The sequence below is a fragment of the Thermobia domestica genome, chromosome 6 (assembly GCF_964235325.1).
Source record: "Thermobia domestica chromosome 6, izTheDome1.hap1.1, whole genome shotgun sequence".
Taxonomy (NCBI): domain Eukaryota; kingdom Metazoa; phylum Arthropoda; class Insecta; order Zygentoma; family Lepismatidae; genus Thermobia; species Thermobia domestica.
Window position 1 is genome coordinate 199275328 of NC_137459.1, and position 19007 is coordinate 199294334.

Here is a 19007-nt window from a genome sequence, read left to right on the forward strand (position 1 = left end):
GATGCTTATCCATATTTTGTGATAATGTTCCATATTTTCTTGTATTTAACATTGTTCGATTATTTTTCCAAGCTCTTGTTTCGTCTCATTATCTTACACTTTAGGCCTTCAGGAATTTTTCCGCAAGTGGGATGGCGACTGCTCAATGGGCCAACACTTCAAACGTTTCCAACGTTTCGACATTCTTCAACACTTACAACATACGTTATTGTTGTAGTATTATAATAAAGGAATTCCGTATAACAACAATACACATCGATGTAAAGATAACATAATACAACAATTAGCGAAATAATGAATTAACAACATGCACACAATCCGAATCACTCGTATTGTTGCAGCACAAAATGTACCGCCAGAGTAGCAGTACAGTTGTACATCATATCTTATAACACAAATATCCAGGTCATATTTTATGTTTGTTCTCCTTTATGAATCTATTCCCGCTAGTCTAGTGCGTAGCGCGTATGCACGATTTCCAGTGAGATTACCAGCATTGAAATTTGTACCCATTACGGTATTTTGATCCCAGTTTAAAGTGTAAGTCCACGTCTTATATAGCCTCGGTACTGAAAAGCAACGCAAAACTTCAATAAACAAGTACAAATTGTTATAAATACATTGACGGCTCCAGAGGGATACGATGGTACGGAGGCCGGGGCGACATGAAGGCAGAACGTAGCCAATTTTTATATACTGAACGCATTCTTTGGGGATAAAGGGCGTGGGGATAAGTATAGTGAAATGGCCCCAGATGAACCTTGGGACGACAAGTAGGTGGTATATAGGTATCCCCAAGACATATTAATCCCTCACGTTTCAAACCTCAACTCTCATTGGTTCATGAAAAATGGCGCAAAATCGAAAAGTGGGATTAATTTATCTGTCGACAATATCTCGATCGATTTTGTTCAAACTTGGATGTATGTATAGATGTATACAAGGGCTTTGTCAGAAAAAAAAAAATAACAGCTCCCCCGACCATTTCCCCTCTTAAAAATTCGATTCAATATTTTGAGCCCCTTTTGACCTATGATGGTCTGCGAGCACAATTATGAAAAAAGTAATTTAAGATGTAGCTTTAGTCCTACAATCACATATATTTCTTTCCAAAATTGTGTCACGGGTACGTCGTAGTCAAAATTGGCCAAAACCAACCATACCACACCTAAAAGGGGGTATTTGCAAAACGAATATGCAGCTTTAGACGTAGCTTTAGCATATTTGCTACTTGAATGAATGAAAAATAACATATAAAAAGCACCAAACTCACTGAGGCCCCATTTAATGCTCTGTGGCGTCCCCATCCCCATTTTCAGGCAAACTGAAACTGTTGATATTGATGTTTATTTAAGGACGCGGCAGAAGTCTTAAACGGCAGAAGATCTAAACGTCAGAAGTCCTAAAAATCATTTTGCTTCACAAGTCCTAAAAATCATTTCGTGGCACAAGTCCTAAATGGCACTGGACCTAAGAATCTCTTGTGGCGCTACCATCGCGTCCGTGCCAAGAATACTGTCAATCTGTTAGTCAAAGTTTTAGATATACTGTTTCATATTACAGAACCTTAGTTCTTACAAGTAATTTGTATAAATACATATTCTATTGTTCTGAACTAACCAATAAATAAATAAATAAATAAATAAAGTCTATTGTCCTTTCTTGCTTTTTCCGTGATATATTTCTATGGTGACAAAATTTTAATTTCCTACCAAATGTGATTCCCAGATCTTTCATAATGTCTGTTTTTTCCTATTTCCACAACATTGACCTCATATTAGTAACATAATATTGTGTTTTAGTTATGTACGTAATAAATTTTGCTTTCCTTGTGTTGTTTTCAAGTAAATTATTTTTACACATATCTATTTCTTGTACAGAAGTCTTTCTGTAGCAAATAATTGTCATACTCATAATTAACTACTCCTTACACATATATTTATTGTATACAAGTCTTTCTGTAAGAGATAGTTGTCATACTCGTAATTAACTATTTCTTACTCGTTATCATTATTAATAATAATAATAATATTACTAACACAGTTGTTACCGTTGGGATTAAATACGTTCATAATAGGATTGTGGCAACTACTTACTACTGAAATGATTTATCGAATATTTAAGTCTGTAGTTTGCAGCAGGGGTGGCTACAGAATGGCTTATAACCCATAGTGCGTCACTGAAATTTAAGAGGATCTTTGAACAGCAACTTAATTGAAATTAATGAGAAACTTAGATATATTTAAAATAACTTTATTTAATACAAGAACTTTACGTTTAATCAATGCTGCAACCATGGTTGGAGAAGGGATGTATTAAAGTACGAACCATTGAAATAGTGTAGAAGCAATAGCTGAGTTTTTTTTTTTTTTTTTTTTAATTTCTGAGTTTTGTGTCCTTATACAACGTCGTGATTACGAAGGAGGGATTCGACTTTGTAAGATTGTCAGATTGTCAATGGCAAGAAGAAGTGGACCGAAGTGAATGAAATTGTGCACAGATATTGTACACGTAAAATGAGGGAATACGTGTTCCGTATTTTCCTAGAAAAAACGGTTGGGTGGGGCACGGACCCCTCCAAACCTTTGATTACGAAATATCAAAAATGCTAATAACAGTGTCAGAAGTGCCTAAAGGACATGAAGAAATGCAACGAAACTTTGTGTTGGGACAATACTCAATAATTAAACTAACATAGTTTTTTTTTTATTATTTTCTTCGGAGAAACGTAATACGAGTTTCTTTATTTTATGCCAAAAACGGTTTTAGGGTGCAAAAGTCCCCACCCATAATTTTGAAAGTTGAGGCCCGAAAGGCAAGAAGAAGTAGACCAAAGTGAATGAAATTGTACACAGATATTGTAGACGTAAGATTAGGGAATACGTGATTTGTATTTTCCTGAAGAAAAAAAAAAGAAAAGAAAAAGGAAGAAACTGTTGGGTGGATCGAAGCGTTGGGTGCCGGAAAGAGTGGACCGAAGCGAATGAAATTGTGTGTAGATATTATAAATAAAGTAAGGCCTTTCGTGTTCAACAAGTGTCCCCATCCGGTTTCTTCAAATTTGGCACATCAACAGTAAGCACAAATAGTATAGCGTATTTTATAATATTTCGGGAGGCCCCTTTCATCTTACAATGTTTTTCCGCATAAACAAAAACACGTGTCGATTTATTTTCTGTTTACTGTTGATGTGCCAAATTTGAAGCAAATCGGATGCGGACACTTGGGAAATCCAAGAGGCCTTACTTTATATCTACACACAATTTCATTTGCTTCGGTCTACTCCTTCCTCCGCTACTACGGTAATATTTACTTTTTTTCGGAGGGGGCCCTATCCACAAAAGTGTTTTTCCACACAAACTAAAAACACGTGTTTTTACGAGGGGGTCTTACTCCACCCATTTTTTGTTTGCACAAAGTTTCGTTGCAGTTCTTCATATCCTTTAGGAACTTCTATCGTACACTTATTTGCACCTTTCATATTTCGCAAAGATCAGTGCCCCATCCAATATTCTTTTTTTTCTTTTTTAGGAAAATACGAAACAAGTATTCCCTCATTTTACGTCTACAATATCTGTGCACAGTTTCATTCACTTCGGTCCACTTCTTCTTGCCTTTCGGGCGTCAACTTTCTAAATTTTTGTGGGGACTTTTGCCCCCTAAAACCGTTTTTCGCATAAAATAATAAAAAAAACTGATATCCGTTTATTTTTAGCGTATTGTCACTACACAAAGTTTCGTTGCAACTCTTCATGTCCTCTAGGCACTTCTGACTTACTGTTATTAGCACTTTTGATATTTCGTGATCAAAGGTTTGGAGGAGTCCGTGCCCCACCGATTTTTTTTTTTTTAAGAAAATACAAAACACATATTCTTTCATTTTACGTCTACAAATTCTGTGCACAATATCATTCACTTCGATCCACTTCTTCTTGCCTTTCGGGCGTCAACGTTCAAAAATTTTGATGGGAACTTTTGCCCTCTAAAACCGTTTTTCCGCAGAAAGTAAAAAAAAAACAACAAAAAAACACGGATTCGTTTAGTTTATGTGTAGTATCTACCTGCAAAATTTTATCAAAATCGGAGTGTTATCATTGGGAAGTGTTACATGTTGGTATTATATGTAAGTGAATTACAAAGAAGTTCTTCTTCTGAAGGAAGAGCGTGAAGCTTTTACTTGAAACAGTAGTCCCTGCTTGTGTAGTTGCTAGCGCGTGTGACTCGCACACAGGGTTTCAAGTTCGATCCCCATTGAGAGTTTATTATGCAAGTTTTTTCCTCAAATTTACGAGTTACGTATATATTTGCCACATCTTTAAAATAATAAAATTTCAAGTGCTCTGGAGTTTATTAATGTAGAAAAAGGACTGTTTTATATAAACCCGTTTCCATATTAGAAATTTTAGTTTGGATTTCATGATTCATTCCCGTTCAGCCTAATTCCCATTCTGCTTAAAGGCCCTCCAGCGCTTTGTAGAAAATATTTTAAATGATCTTATCTTTAGGCAGTACGGGAATTCCCGTTCTGCCTAATCTTTGGAGAAAGAGAATTTTATGCTGGAAGGATTTTTAAAGGAAAATGTAGCACCAAAATGCTTGACTCCTAGAGTGTTTTTATGCACATCGGAAGTCATGTAGGTGCATATTGTAATCATTTTGGTAGAGTCAATAATGGACAGAGATTTATCCCTTTCAGTAATTTATTATAAAATTCGTTAAATACAAAACGTCTTTGATTACAAAGAGTAAAATAGTGTCTACCTTGTTATTATCCAGATGAGAGGAAATGGGTGTTTGCACGGTGCCCCTTCTCTCAAGGCAGTCTCCAAGGCACCTGCCGGTTCTGGTGAGTCTTGAAGCATAGCCCCCTCAGCTCAAGGCAGCTTCGCGAGGTTTGGTTGTAGTGAGGATCCTTAGTCCAGTGCGACCTCGGGTAAGGATAGGTGTACCCCTAGTCCAGTGCGACCTCAAGGCGGTGTAGGTGATTTGATCAGTTGGACGACTGATGCTGGGTCCCTCGGTGGTCTGCCTTTTATCTGTCCTCTTCGGGTTCTTCCGTGAGGTCCGTCCTCTTTCGGCGATCCTCGGTGCTTTTCCTGTCGGCTTTTCTTCTGCTCTGCTGTTTACAATCAATAGCACGTGTTGTGTTGACATGTGCCCTTGTCCTGATGTGGGGATCCTTACAATATGATGACTGTAGTAACGAGGGCGGGGACAAAATCCAAGCGATAAAAACATCCCCGGAGGTTCAATGCTGCGTTCACAAAAGCTCTCCACTGACTTATATCCTTAGTTAACTGCATCCAGTTTCTACTTTGTATTCCAATCTCTGCGAGATCCATCTTAATATTGTCCTCTCATCTGCGCCTAGGTCTTCTTAATGGTCGCTTTTAGGGATGCGCTCGAGTCGAGACATGTCTCGAATCTCGACTCGACTCGACTCGAATTCGAGTCGAGATTCGAGTCGAGACACACTCTGTAAAATTCGAGACGAGTCGAGACAAACGTATTTCTCGACTCGAATTTTCGAGTCGAGACACGAGTCGAGTCGAGACGGTTCTTAAAAATCTCGACTCGACTCGAATGTCTCGAAAATTTTTCTATAATTTTTAATATTATTTTGAAGAAAGTATTCACTCAGAAACAGCCTTGAAACCAATTCCAGCTTTTATTCCTTCAGAAAGGTACAGAACGCATAAAATTAATAGTTAATCTTTAAAGATCAAGATTTAATTTTCAGCTCAATTCAGTTAATTAGAACTAATAGTTAATGCCGTTGTATTTGGCTGTACTGCAAATATAATGATAATAATAATAATAATTGATTATCTTGTTTGTATAAAACTATTATCCGTAGTCTAAATCTAGTTTGTATAAAACTATTGCGATAAAGTGAACTTCATAAATTCTCTGAATGAGCAGTTGGTAGTCTATAGTAATTTAGCATAGTTATAATTATTGTGTTTTCGTTCCCATGAACGCAATAGGGTTACGTAACTTCTGGATTATTCGCTTGCCCAACTATTCTGATGCTTTAATATGTTGCAGCATATCACGAGCTACGGATAATATATAATGTAACATTTGTTGTACATCACATATTATGATACGAGACTATTTTACATAGTATATCTTATCTAATATAAATAAAATAAAGAGTTTGTTTGTGTATTTGTCTGTCTGTCTGTGTGCGACCTGGGGACCAGACGAGTGGACCGAGAGTTCCCAAAATTTGGTCACGGGTACCTTAGTCCAGGCCCCAGATCAAGACGAAGCGTTTTTTTTTTAATTTCGAACCAGGGGGTCTCGGGGGGGACGTTTACTGGGACCGACCTAGGGACCAGACAAGTTGACCGAGAGTTACCAAATTTTGGTCACGGATACCTTGGTCCAGGTCCCAGTCTAAGACGAAGCGTTTTTGTCAAAATTGGAACCAGGGGGTCTCAGGGGGGCGTTTAGCGAGACGTAGTAAAAGTATCCAAATTGATCGACATTAGTGTCAAATCCATAGTTTTCACGGTCGCTGAGATCAATGGTGACACTTCCATCAGCGATGACTTGCAAATTCAGCTACTACTGTATGCGGGCCGGGTGTCAGCGGGTGAGGAATACCGAGACATGTATAAATAGCCCATATTGATTGATACTAGTGTCAAATCCATAGTTTTCGCGGTCACTGAAATGGATGGTGATACTTCCACAGGTGTTGACTTCCAAATACAGCCCCCATGCGAAGAATGGGTATATTAAGCTAGTAATACAATAAATGGACTGCTTGAATGCCAAGAACTAGTACAGATAAGTACCATTCACTTCTATGAATAGGTATTTTTTAAAAGGATTTTTGTAAACACTATTGAACTTCAACTTTCACTCCTGGAAAATTTCAATTTTGGAGTTAGGCCACTTGGCATCAAAGCAGTTCACTGTAAGATAAATACATTCCGCACATTAGTAACATAGTTGTTCAGGGGCCTTCGATTTCCATCCTCTCAAATGAAAGCTGAACGATTGCTTGATACATGCTGACTATATAGGAGAAATAGTGTATTAAGTTTTCGAGCTTTGGTGCGTATCCGTATTTACACTCTGATATAACTTTAAGTTCACACTGAAATCGTGCTAATCGTTTAATGCATTTCGAAAGCTTTTGTTTTTATGCAGCTCATTAAGGAAAATCTATTTCATAATCGTAACATTTATGTACTAAGAAACTATGAACGTAAAGTGGACTCGATCTAGCCCCGTGGCCGCTGTGACTCAGTGGCACAGCTCTCACCCTTGGTGTGTGAGGACTCTGATTCTGTGTGTGTGTGTGTGAGGCAATAATCCACAAATATTGCCTCAAGTGAGTTTAAAGATTTCTAAACACTAGTGCGAAACCGGGCTCTGCCGTTGCGATCGATTTACAGGTCTTGAGACGAAAGTAAGAAGGGACTTACGCACACAGTAAGTAAAAACAATTAATATGCCTGTAACTTTCCCCCAAATGGGTGTATCTTAAAACTAACCTCACCATTATTTTTCTAATTAAATTCTAGCCCGAAATTATGTATCATATTTCCCTATTTCCATTTTGAAAACTTGACCTTAATTCAAAATGGCGGATTTCAAGATGGCTGCCATCAAGGTCATATCTACCATACGACTTCCCCCCAGGACTTATATGTATCCACATGGTTTTCCTTCACTTTTCTTCATTAACGCTCCGTTTACAAAGGGTAGTAAGGGACTTCTGTAGTAATCTCTAATAACCACATCACAACTCTTAAAAGTTATTTTAAAAAAATAGAAAACATGCACCATGGCAAAAATTTGGCATCACAAGTAATGATGCATACATGCCTTCTATCAGCAAAAAAAGTTTCATTGAAATTGGAGCCGGACATTTGAGTGATGTCCCTTGTGGGATGTGATTGAACGTGACGTCAGAACACATCGCCCCCCTTCCCGGAATTTACGGGAATTAGGTAACCTGAGTGATCACATGTGGTGCCAGCTCTCTCCAGGGATATATCAACGATCATTGCGTGTATGCCAAGACGTGTCGCCGTTTTTATCCATGCCAAAAGTCGACATACTGACAATTAGGTAGGTAGTCATGATGGTCTGGCTGATGTGTACGTATATTTTAACTCGTACATTTTGTCTCGACTCGAATTTCGAGACGTCTCGACTCGAATTCGAGTCGAGTCGAGACAGAGACTGTCGAGTCGAGACACGAGTCGAGACAGAAACATATTTTCGAGTCGAGACAACATTTTCTCGAGACGAGTCGAGACAGGCTTAAATCTCGACTCGACTCGACTCGAATGCATCCCTAGTCGCTTTCCGATTGGTCTTCCAGTCAAGACTTTGAAAGCGTTTCTACTTTCTTCCATTCTAGCTACATGACCCCCCCACCCAATCCTCCTAGACTTGACGACCCTAACAATGTTGGGTAAACCATATAAATTATGTAGTTCCTCGTTATGAAGTTTCCGCCATTCCCTATTCCCGTTCCTCTTGGATCTGAATATTCGTCTCAGGATCTTGTTCTCAAATACTTTCAGTCTATGTTCTTCCCTCAGAGTAAGTGACCATGTTTCGCAGCCATACAGAACAACAGGCATGATTATCGTTTTATATATTTTAAGCTTCAAAGTCCTCGACAGAATTCGTGACGACAAGAGATTTTGAACCGAATAGTAACACGAATTTCCTGCTTTTAGTCGACATTTAATTTCTCCGTGAATATGATTTTCATCTGTTAATATTGACCCTAGATATTTGAAACTATCCACTTTATCAAAAGTATTATTTAATATTTTAACGCGTCCATAATTTGCTGTATTCCGGTCCCGACGCACTTCCAGGTATTTAGATTTCTCTGCATTTACTTCTAAACCCATGTCCCTGCAAGCATTTAATAAGATCTCTGCATTTCTTTCTATTGTTCTCCTATCATCCCCTATTAAATTTACATCATCAGCATATGCCATAACCTGGTGAATACAGTTCAACTGTAGACCCTGGTTGCTATCTTTGATTTTCCTTATAGCGTATTTCAGAACGAAGTTAAATAATAATGGCGACGACGTATCTCCTTGCTTCAGGCCATTTTCGACGTGAAAGCTCGTGGACAAAAATTTTCCCACCCGGACTTTACTTTGGGATTTATTAAACATATCTTAATTAATCTAATTAGCTTCTTTGGTATTCCAAATTCTGCAAGAACGTTGTATAACGTTTCTCTCCTAATTAAGTCGTAAGCCTTTCTAAAATCAATAAATAGTTGATGTACCGGGGTATTGTATTCCCCCCTGCTTTCGAGTATTTGGCGAATGGTAAATGTTTGTTTGATAGTTGATCGATTTAGTCTAAATTCGCACTGATAATCTGCAATAATTTCATCTGCGTATGGGTCAACCTTGCTAATAGAATATTTGAAAGGATTTTATAGTATGTTGACAGAAGAGAAATGCCTCGATAATTATTACAGTCAGTTTTGTCGCCTTTCTTGTGAATTGGAACAATGATTGATTCTTTCCACTCTTGTGGCAATTCTTCCTTGTTCCAGATAAGGAGAATGAGTTTGTGTATCTTGTTCCACAATTTTTTTGCCTCCAGCTAAAATTAACTCAGCCGGAATTTCATCTACACCCGGAGATTTGTGTTTCTTCAATTTCTTTATAGCGGTTTCTACTTCTATTCGGTTGGGATCTGGGATACACGGTTCTGCGGTGTGTATCTCCTTTTCTCCACGCACACTAGTTTTTGGTTGCGTGTTAAGCAAATCGTCAAAGAAATCTTTCCATCTATTTAAGATACTATCCGTGTCAGTGAGAACTCTACCGTCAGATTTCTTTAATATATAAGCACAAGGTTGATAGCCTTTTTTAAATTCGTTGATTTCCTTATACATGTCCCGGATGTTTTTATTTTTACTATTATCTTCAAGTTCCTTAATTCTAGCTTTCAGAAAATCGCGTTTCTTTGTTCTAAAAGTTTTGGAAGTTTCCCGCCTGATATCTGCGAAATTTTGTGTAGTTATTTGATTCGGGTTTTGTAGCCAGCGTAATTTTGCCAGTTTTCTCTTCTCTGCTAGTTTTATGCATTTCTGGTCGAACCATGGTTTGTGCCTACGTATTTCCGTATGTCCCAATTTTTCTTTTGCTGAAATGTTAATGCTATCTCTAATTTCAATTCAGGTATCCTCAACACTAGTGCACTCCGAATCTTCTAAAGCCGAGAATCTATTCGAAACTTCAATCTGGTATTTCTCTCTTACCTGGCTCTCTTCTAATTTCTTTAAATTGAATCTCTCCGTTTTCGGTCAATGAATATTACCTTTATTCAACGATAACCTCTCTCGTATTATCGCTGCTACCAGGTAGTAGTCAGTGTCACAATCAGCCCCTCTAAACGATTGGACATCAATTATGCTAGATTGCCTTCCTCTATCTACTAAAACGTGATGAATTTGATTATGTGTTTTCCCGTCTGGTGATGTCCAAGTGTATTTATGAACGTCGCGATGTGGGAATTTTGTACTCTTTACGATTAGGTTTTTGGATGTTGCAAAGTTCACGAGTCTAACACCGTTGTCATTACTTTCCTTATGCAGACTTTCATTCCCTATAATCGGTTTGAAAATATCCTCTAGTCCTACCTTCGCATTAAAATCCCCTAATAGAATTTTCATATGGTGTCGCGGGAGTTGGTCAAATACCCGTTCCACTTCTTCGTAAAAACTGTCTTTTATATCATTATCCTTATCTTCAGTTGGGCCATGTACATTTAAAACAACAATATCACACCACCGTCCCTTAAGAGTAATAAAAGAAAGTCTGTCAGTAACAAATTCAACCCGTTTAATTGCTGGTAATATACGTTTATGAACGAAAAACCCTGTTCCTAACTGGTGATTTTTATTTCCTTCCCCGTAAAAGAACGTAAAATTTCCGGAATTCACAGATCCATTTCCTTCCCACCTAACTTCCTGAACTCCTACTACATCCATCCTGTATTTCTCTAACTCACTCGTTACGGATTTTAACGCGCCTGCCCTATAAAAACTCCTAATATTCCATGTTCCAAATCTCATGTCCATTTTTTTTGCTGAAGTCGTGCCAAGTTATAAGTCCTTGTCCGAGGCTTTTGTGAATATTTCTGAACAAGTGCTTTTTTTTTTTTTTTTTTTTTTTTTTTTTTTTTTTTTACAGGATGAGGTTGTTAGCCCTACCCAAACCCCCAAGCTGGAGGACCACTCCTAGTCGGCTGTCCGCGACTGCTTATTCAGTATATTCGCATGGACAGCATTATATGAGTATATATTTGATTTACCAGTGCTCGCCCTATATGGCTATTTTTTCCTTCAATCGTCACATTTTCTTTCTTTTAAAGTACGGAAAAACCAATAAAACTTATTCCTAAAAATGTTATAATAAAAGGGTAGATTGGCTTTAATTACTTTCACACACACCCACATGAAAAGTTCTTGGTACTCCTATTTATTATACATTTAATACATTTGAAATACGTTCAGCATGTTATTGTTAGACGATTGATTTTAATTGTGAAAAATAACTATGATGTTATTTGATTACTAGCAGCGTTCACCCCGCTTCGCTGCGGTCACCCCGGAACGCAATAAACTTTGTTACTTAGATAATTTTTACTTTTTCGCTTTCAAGTGATATGATAAAAACCATAGAAGATTGCACTAATGTTAACATTATATCGCCTGTCATTTATGTTAACCCGCCCCGCTTCGCTGCGGTCACCCCAACCCGCCCCGCTTCGCTGCGGTCATCCCCGAACGCAATAAACTTTGTTACTTAGATAATTTTTACTTTTTCGCTTTCAAGTGATTTATAGCGCCTGTCAGTTATGTTAACCCGCCGAGTCACAGGGTCATGCGGGTTGCATATAAATACGTTTATTTTTATACCTATGATGAACTAATAACAAAGGATTTGTACGTATGGACACCTGAATGGTCAATTATCTCAAGACACTGGTAATTGAAAATTAAAGTGATATGATAAAAACCATCTAGGGTCCACATCCTAACAACCCCCCAAAAATGAAAGAAATCGGTTCAGCCGTATTAGCGTGATGAGCGGACAAAGGATTTTTTGTACGTATTGACACCTGATTGGTCAATTATCTCAAGACACTGGTAATTGAAAATTAAAGTGATATGATAAAAACCATCTAGGGTCCAAATCCTAACAACCCCCCAAAAATGAAAGAAATCGGTTCAGCCGTATTAGCGTGATGAGCGGACAAAGGATTTTGTGCGTTCTCTTTTATATATATAGATTTTTAAATGTTCATCTTCATGACGTAGCATATAGTAGCCTTATTTTGAGCCTTGTATAAATATTTATTTATTTTAATTCTGAAATACTGATCAAGATATTTTTTTTAGCAGAGATCAAAATGTGAAACATAGTCTATACTTACTACAGACGTGTTCAAATTATTAGACTCAACATTCAGTTTCTGAATATTTTCCAGTTCTTACAATATTACATCAGAAAACGCCTTTCAACTTAGTCCAAATTACTGTTCTGTAACTCTGTTCTTAATTCTTGTAGTCATGGCACATGTTTTTTAATATCAACTAAACAAATGCGCACGTGATATTTAAATATAAATATTATAGTGTGTGTATCTAAATTGGAAACAAAAAATAAAATGGAATACTTACAAGAAAATGATCTCTCATAAAAAGATTAATATTTCGTGTGAAATCCGTTATTCTTTATTAAGTCTTTTATCCTTTGTACCATGCTATATACGAGTTTAGCACATTTTGACTTTAATTCAGCATCATGATACCACAAATTGTTGATCTCCTCGATCAGTTAATGTTTGGTTGTAATATGCTTCTTCTTTAGCTTTTCCTTCATAAAGTTCCAGGGAATTTCAATCGGGTTCATATCAGGACTATTGCCCGCCCACGGAAGAACACTAATTTCGTTGTTCTCGAAGAATTTTGTCACAGTTTTGCCCCGGTGGCATGGGGCTCCATCATGCATAAAGATGAAGTGTGCGTCATCAAACCAGATTGCAGTCTGGGAAAGCAGTTCTTCTTGAAGAACTTGGAGGTATTGGTTGTGCTGCATTGGGGGCGAGGTGGCTCAGTGATAGAGCGTTCAACTCTGGTGCTTGGGGTCCCGGGTTCGATCCCAGCTCACGCCGTGTGGACTTTGTGGTGGACAAACACCGTACTCGTTGGTTTTCTCGGGGTTCTCCCGTTTCCTCCCACTTTCTTCATTCCACCATTTCACTCATCTCTCATCATCGCCGTCTCCTTTAGCCTAACCGGCAGATCCGTGGGACGCAAAACTTAAAAATTTCATTTCATTTCATGTTTCGTGCCTCATTGTTCCCTCTAATATAGGGCAGCTTGCCCCAGTACCGGGCACCTAAGCATTTATTTTTATTTGCTTAAGAATCAATCAACAAATCGATAGAAGAAAACACACTGACAATAATCACAGCATAACATTTTTATTATAAGATTTCAACACTAAATTTTTCTACTTTCTAAAATGCTCAAAATTTCATGGTCAAAAAACTGTTCCCAGTACCGGACAGATTACTATAAATAACAAAGCGAGGAGTGGTTGTAAATATGCAAGCAAATGGTATGTTGTAGTTATGAATTACAATTTATTTGCTATGTTAATAGTATTACATAATGCAGTTCTCACAATATTAGCTGACAAGATGAGCTATACCCTCTATAAGTACTTTCGGTTTTTAAAGTATGAAAATTGAGTAGAACATTAAAAAAAAATAGTACTTCATCGCAACAATGTTTCTCTCCCTACTAAATTGTACACAGAAGTGACTACTGTTACAAGCGTTGGTACAAGCAACATATTTATAAGCTTCTACAATAATACTAAAACTAAGACTATAGTAACAATAATGTGTAGGAAATTAAACCCAAAATATTTTTCAAATTAAGTGATTCATCTCAGTAAGCTCACTGCTTATAATTTTCACAAATGAAGTAATCAATATTTTCACTGTCGTTACACCCAACATGTGACCATCCTCGGCAACTGGAGCACTGTACTCAATCCTCATCGAAACCTCCACAAATAAGACACTTCGTGAGAGTATTTTCCTCTGCTTTGTCCAGCAGCTCTCCGAACAATACAGTTTCCCGCTAACACACTATCCACAGCTTTCTTCATACTTTCTTCATCCCGTTTCCCTTTCTTGTATGCAGCCATTCTTGTATCAAGTTCCTAGAAATCAAGTCCACCCTAAATATCTTCTCAACTAAGACTAATTGAGTAATTTCTTCTGTCCGGTACTGGGAACATTCGGGGTGTCTGGTATTGGGACCACACGATCTATTAGAAAAAAATATTACCAACTAAAGACCATGGAAATTTTAGTTAATGTTTCCACACTGTAAGCTTCTTTAATTATTAAGAAATATTATGAGAGTAAGATAAATTTAGTTCACTTACCTGAGGAGTGTGAAAATCTGTAAAAGTTACATGTGTAATGCAAGATAGCACCGAGGATCAATTTTCAGCTATTTACTTGAGACTGGCGACAGACAAGTGGCGCCAAACACTTACCCTGTTGACAAATGCTACAGACGCATGTAGAACAGCTACTGCTCTCTAATGCCGGAATGCTAAACTAGTACTGTCCGGCACTGGGAAGAGCCCGGTACTGGGGCAAGCTTCCCTATACAGTTTCCCAGGCCCGAAGACAAACATCACACCCCAGACCATGACTGAAGTAGAATGCTTCATTGTTTGTTGGAGGCATTTCAACTTGAATTCCTCCAGAGGTCGACGTCGCACATATTTTGAACATTCACCAGACACAAAGACACATGATTCATCACTCCTGTTCTCCAATCATCAGCAGTCCAATGTTCTAAGCCTAGTGCCCATTCGAGGCAATTCTTTACAATGATAGGAGTAATTTTTGCTTTCTTTCTTGGCCTGAGTGCTTTTATTCCCTCAACGCAAAGAATCTTTCGAACATGTTCAGGCGAAATGTCTACATCATACTCAGCCATTTTTATGCTTAAGTCTCTAGAAGTTGCGTTTCTGTTTCCCAGAGCCAATCTTTTTTAGTTTTTTGATACCTCTTATCGATAGCTTTGGATCTCGCCCACACTTCCAAAGCCTATTTTACTGATACATTTGCTTCTTGTTCATCGCAACGGAGATTTTACTCACAGATTTTTGCCCTACCCCAACTCTTATAGCAATTTGTCGTTGTGTATATCTTCCTTCCGCCAAAATTGTTTTCACAACTTTCACTTTACGGGAAGAAAGGTTTCTGGCTTTTCGAATTTTTCCGCGATTACAGGACTTCATAAAATAAAATATTAATACACAAAACACGTCAAGATGACTTTGAATTGGCCCATTCGAACTGTTGAACGCTTTGAATGTCGTGACTGCTTAAGACTGTAAGCACAATACTTCAGATTGTAACTTGTGATTAGAAACCACAATAGCTGTCTACAACTGAAATACCACTTTCAGAACTCTCTCCCCCTCTACTAATGTCATCTGCTGTTCAACGGTGATATCACCACTTCAAGTGTACAGTAAACAAAAGAAGGATTCTATATTGGTGGTTTAAACCATTAAATTACATGTTTAAGAACTCCGAAATTAGGACTCCAACATCAATTTCGCATTTTTCGAGGGTGAGTCTAATAATTTGAACACGTCTGTACAACAGTCTCACGTGTTTTATTGAGTTTTCAGTACTTTAAAAAGGTTCTTCAATAAAGTGAAGAATTACAGATAACATTTTAGGTGCATGACAGCATCATCATCATAGTATTCTGCCATTATTGGCAGGTCACTTGCTGCAACTGAGAAGCTTCCGTACTCCACGGTCTTCCGCTAAACTCCTTCTCTTCACGTATGATTTTTCTGTTTTGATATCGTCCATCAATTGTAGTCTTCTTCGCCTTTCCCTCTGTGAAAGGTGTGTGACAGTTGAAGAAAAGAATAATCATCCTTTTATTAGGCTGCGCCTATGATTCTGTTCTTTGATTTTAGTTCATTTTGTCAGAATTTTCAAGGTCTTGTCCTTCTGGATTTTGTTCTGCATTCGTAATAATTTGTTTAGTAATCCTAACAAAGTCTGTAAGAAGAATAACCATATTTTCAAGTTTCATCATAAATTTTAGATGTTATTCTACTTGTTCTTTTCGGAAAAAATGACTAGGATACAGTTCTGTCATTAGCAGTGTTATCCACGCCTACTTTAGTAAAAACGAATGTAATTTTTTTAACACCTGCAGAGAAATGCAAAATCGATTGATTCAGTTGCAGGAAAGCCGTCTGACATTGTGGCTGAAACGAACATAAAACAAACCTAATTCAACCTAATATCAAGTCATTTCACCTCAAAATTTTATTCAGTTTTCCAGAAGTTCATTTCTAACATGTTAAGGTTCTCAGTACGTAAAATGTGTCACAGTTTGCATCCTTAAGAGATGTTTGGCCACATATTAAGTAACAATGCAAGAGAACGCATAAGAAGGCTCTTAAGAAAAAGTCTTAGTCTTGTACATCACAACTCCTTTTTCAGCATCACCTTATCAGCTGATTTGTCTTCTATACATAATTCTATACTGTATGCGATAACATACTTCTATCCAAATATTTATATTGTCAATGTACAAGCTTGTAAGTAGCACCAATACAATATCACACATTCAAATACTTGTATGTTTTTATCGAGTTTCAACCAAGTCAAAAGATCAGATAAGGGCCTCTCTCTTGGATAAGGGCCTCCCTCTTATGCACCCTCTTGGATTATTTGTTTAATGTACGGCCAAACATGTCTTGGGGATGTGAAATATGATACCTTTTTTTACTGCTAACCTTAGCATGTTGGACATGAATTACTGGAAAACTGAGAAAAAAATTGTTTTGAAATGACTTTATATTAGACCGAATTAAGTTTGTTTTATGTTTGTTTCAGTTACAATGTCAAACGACTTTCTTGCAACTGAGTCAGTCAGTTTTCCATTTATCTGCAGGTACTTTTAAAAAATCACATTCATTTTTACTAAAATAGATGTGAATAATATTGCTAATAACAAAACTGTATCTACTCATTTCTCCGAGAAGAACAAGTAGAATAACATTTAAAACTTATGATGAAACCTGAAGAAATGGTTATTCTTCTTATAGAATTTCTTACAATTAAGAAGAAAAATCCTAGAAGAAATCCCTCCCTGTACAGAATTCCCCACCTCCAAAGATTAGGCAGAACGGGAATTATTGAAGCTTTCGTAATCTGGAAATAAACTTTTGGTTTGCTTTTAATATATAAAAAGCCTGCTCCCCTAGAAATATTTGCAGGCTACACCTCCTAAATGGTTTCACCCATTGGTTTCAGAAGTCTGGTAAAATATGCTTTTTAAACATTTTCACTTTTTTTTTTTTTTTTTTTTTTTTTTTTTTTTAGCAATTTGTCTTGGGATTCTCGTATCTCCATTTGGAAGAAACGAATTTCTTAACCAATTATATCATTAATTCTTAGAATGAAATAGATTATACAATGTATATCATGTATAACTGCAGAACAGATAATGATAATAATAATCTTAGTAGTACAAATATAGACTGAAATAGTGTGACGTCACATCCTTCTCGTTGCCATGGTGATCGCAGTTTTATTTTCTAAACTACATGGCCTAAGAACCTAAGTACAAAGCGAAAACAGTGACGTATTAACTTCTGGATTGCAAACATTAGAACAAAAGGAATACTTCTATATGTAAAAAAAAAAAAAAAAAAAAAAATCCAATGAATGAAACTACGAAAAGATAGGAAAATTTTTATTTAGTACCATCAGTATCACATATTACATTGCATATGTGTGGGACTACAGAACTAGTGTTTAAAACTTAACCGATCAGAAATCGGTCCAGACTGAACATTGTCAGCACGCATATGGCTACAAGCCTAGTGTCCTTTTTTTGTTTTGATTTTTTTTTAATTTTGTAGCCACTGTAACTATGCACTCATATTTTAAAGCCTGGGTGTAAGAAATCTGAATGCGCCAACATAATTAACATTATTTTCAAAGTAGACAGGGATTTTTCCTTGTAGACAAATCGTATATTTGTTCTAGTTTCATTGTGCCGACAGCTCGTCTGTCTCTACCTTAGAGTTTCTACATTGCGTATAATTGCTTTTGTTCATTATGGATTACGTGGTAATGACGCTAGCATTTCTTATATAATTTCTATCTTATCATTTTACGTAGAAATGTGGTCCCTGTAGAAGATTTCTTAGATGTTACTTCATGAATTACTGAATTTCACTCGTAATTTTTCTAAATATTGGCCTCATATTCTTAATCTGTACCATTTCTTACTAACTTTACTGTGTCTTCAATTTTTTTTTTTTTTTTTTTTTTACAATTGTCTAATTAACAGTCTGTGATTATTAACAGCAGACTTAACAGCATTCCTTTCGGTTCATGTATTTGTTTACAAAAACGTGGCGATCACCATGGTAACGAGCAGGAAATGACGACATCACTATTTCAGTCTATAGCTGTTACCGTTGGAATTAGCTACTTTCGTGACATTGTCGCCGACTAGTTGCTGCTTTGTTGCAATTTCGTGTGGTGGTGGCGAATTTCAGAACTAAGGCAAGTGAATGAAAAGGCACAAGATCTAAATGGCAGAAGTCCTAAAATCATTTCGTGGCACAAGTCCTAAACGGCAGAAGTCCTAAACGGCACAAGACCTAAAATTTAAGTCTAGTGCCTATATTTTTAGGACTTATGCCGTTTAAGACTTGTGCCGTTTAGGACTTATGAATGTCACCCGTTTATTTCACTTAAATCAATCAGCCTGAATATGAATATAAGGTTAAAACTGCCATTAGACCCCCGTAAATACCCATTTGAGGATGCCTGAAGTTTCAGTGTGAGTGTTCATATAAAAAATCAATGTTGCCTATACCTACAGTGTCCAATCAAAGTGAAATAAC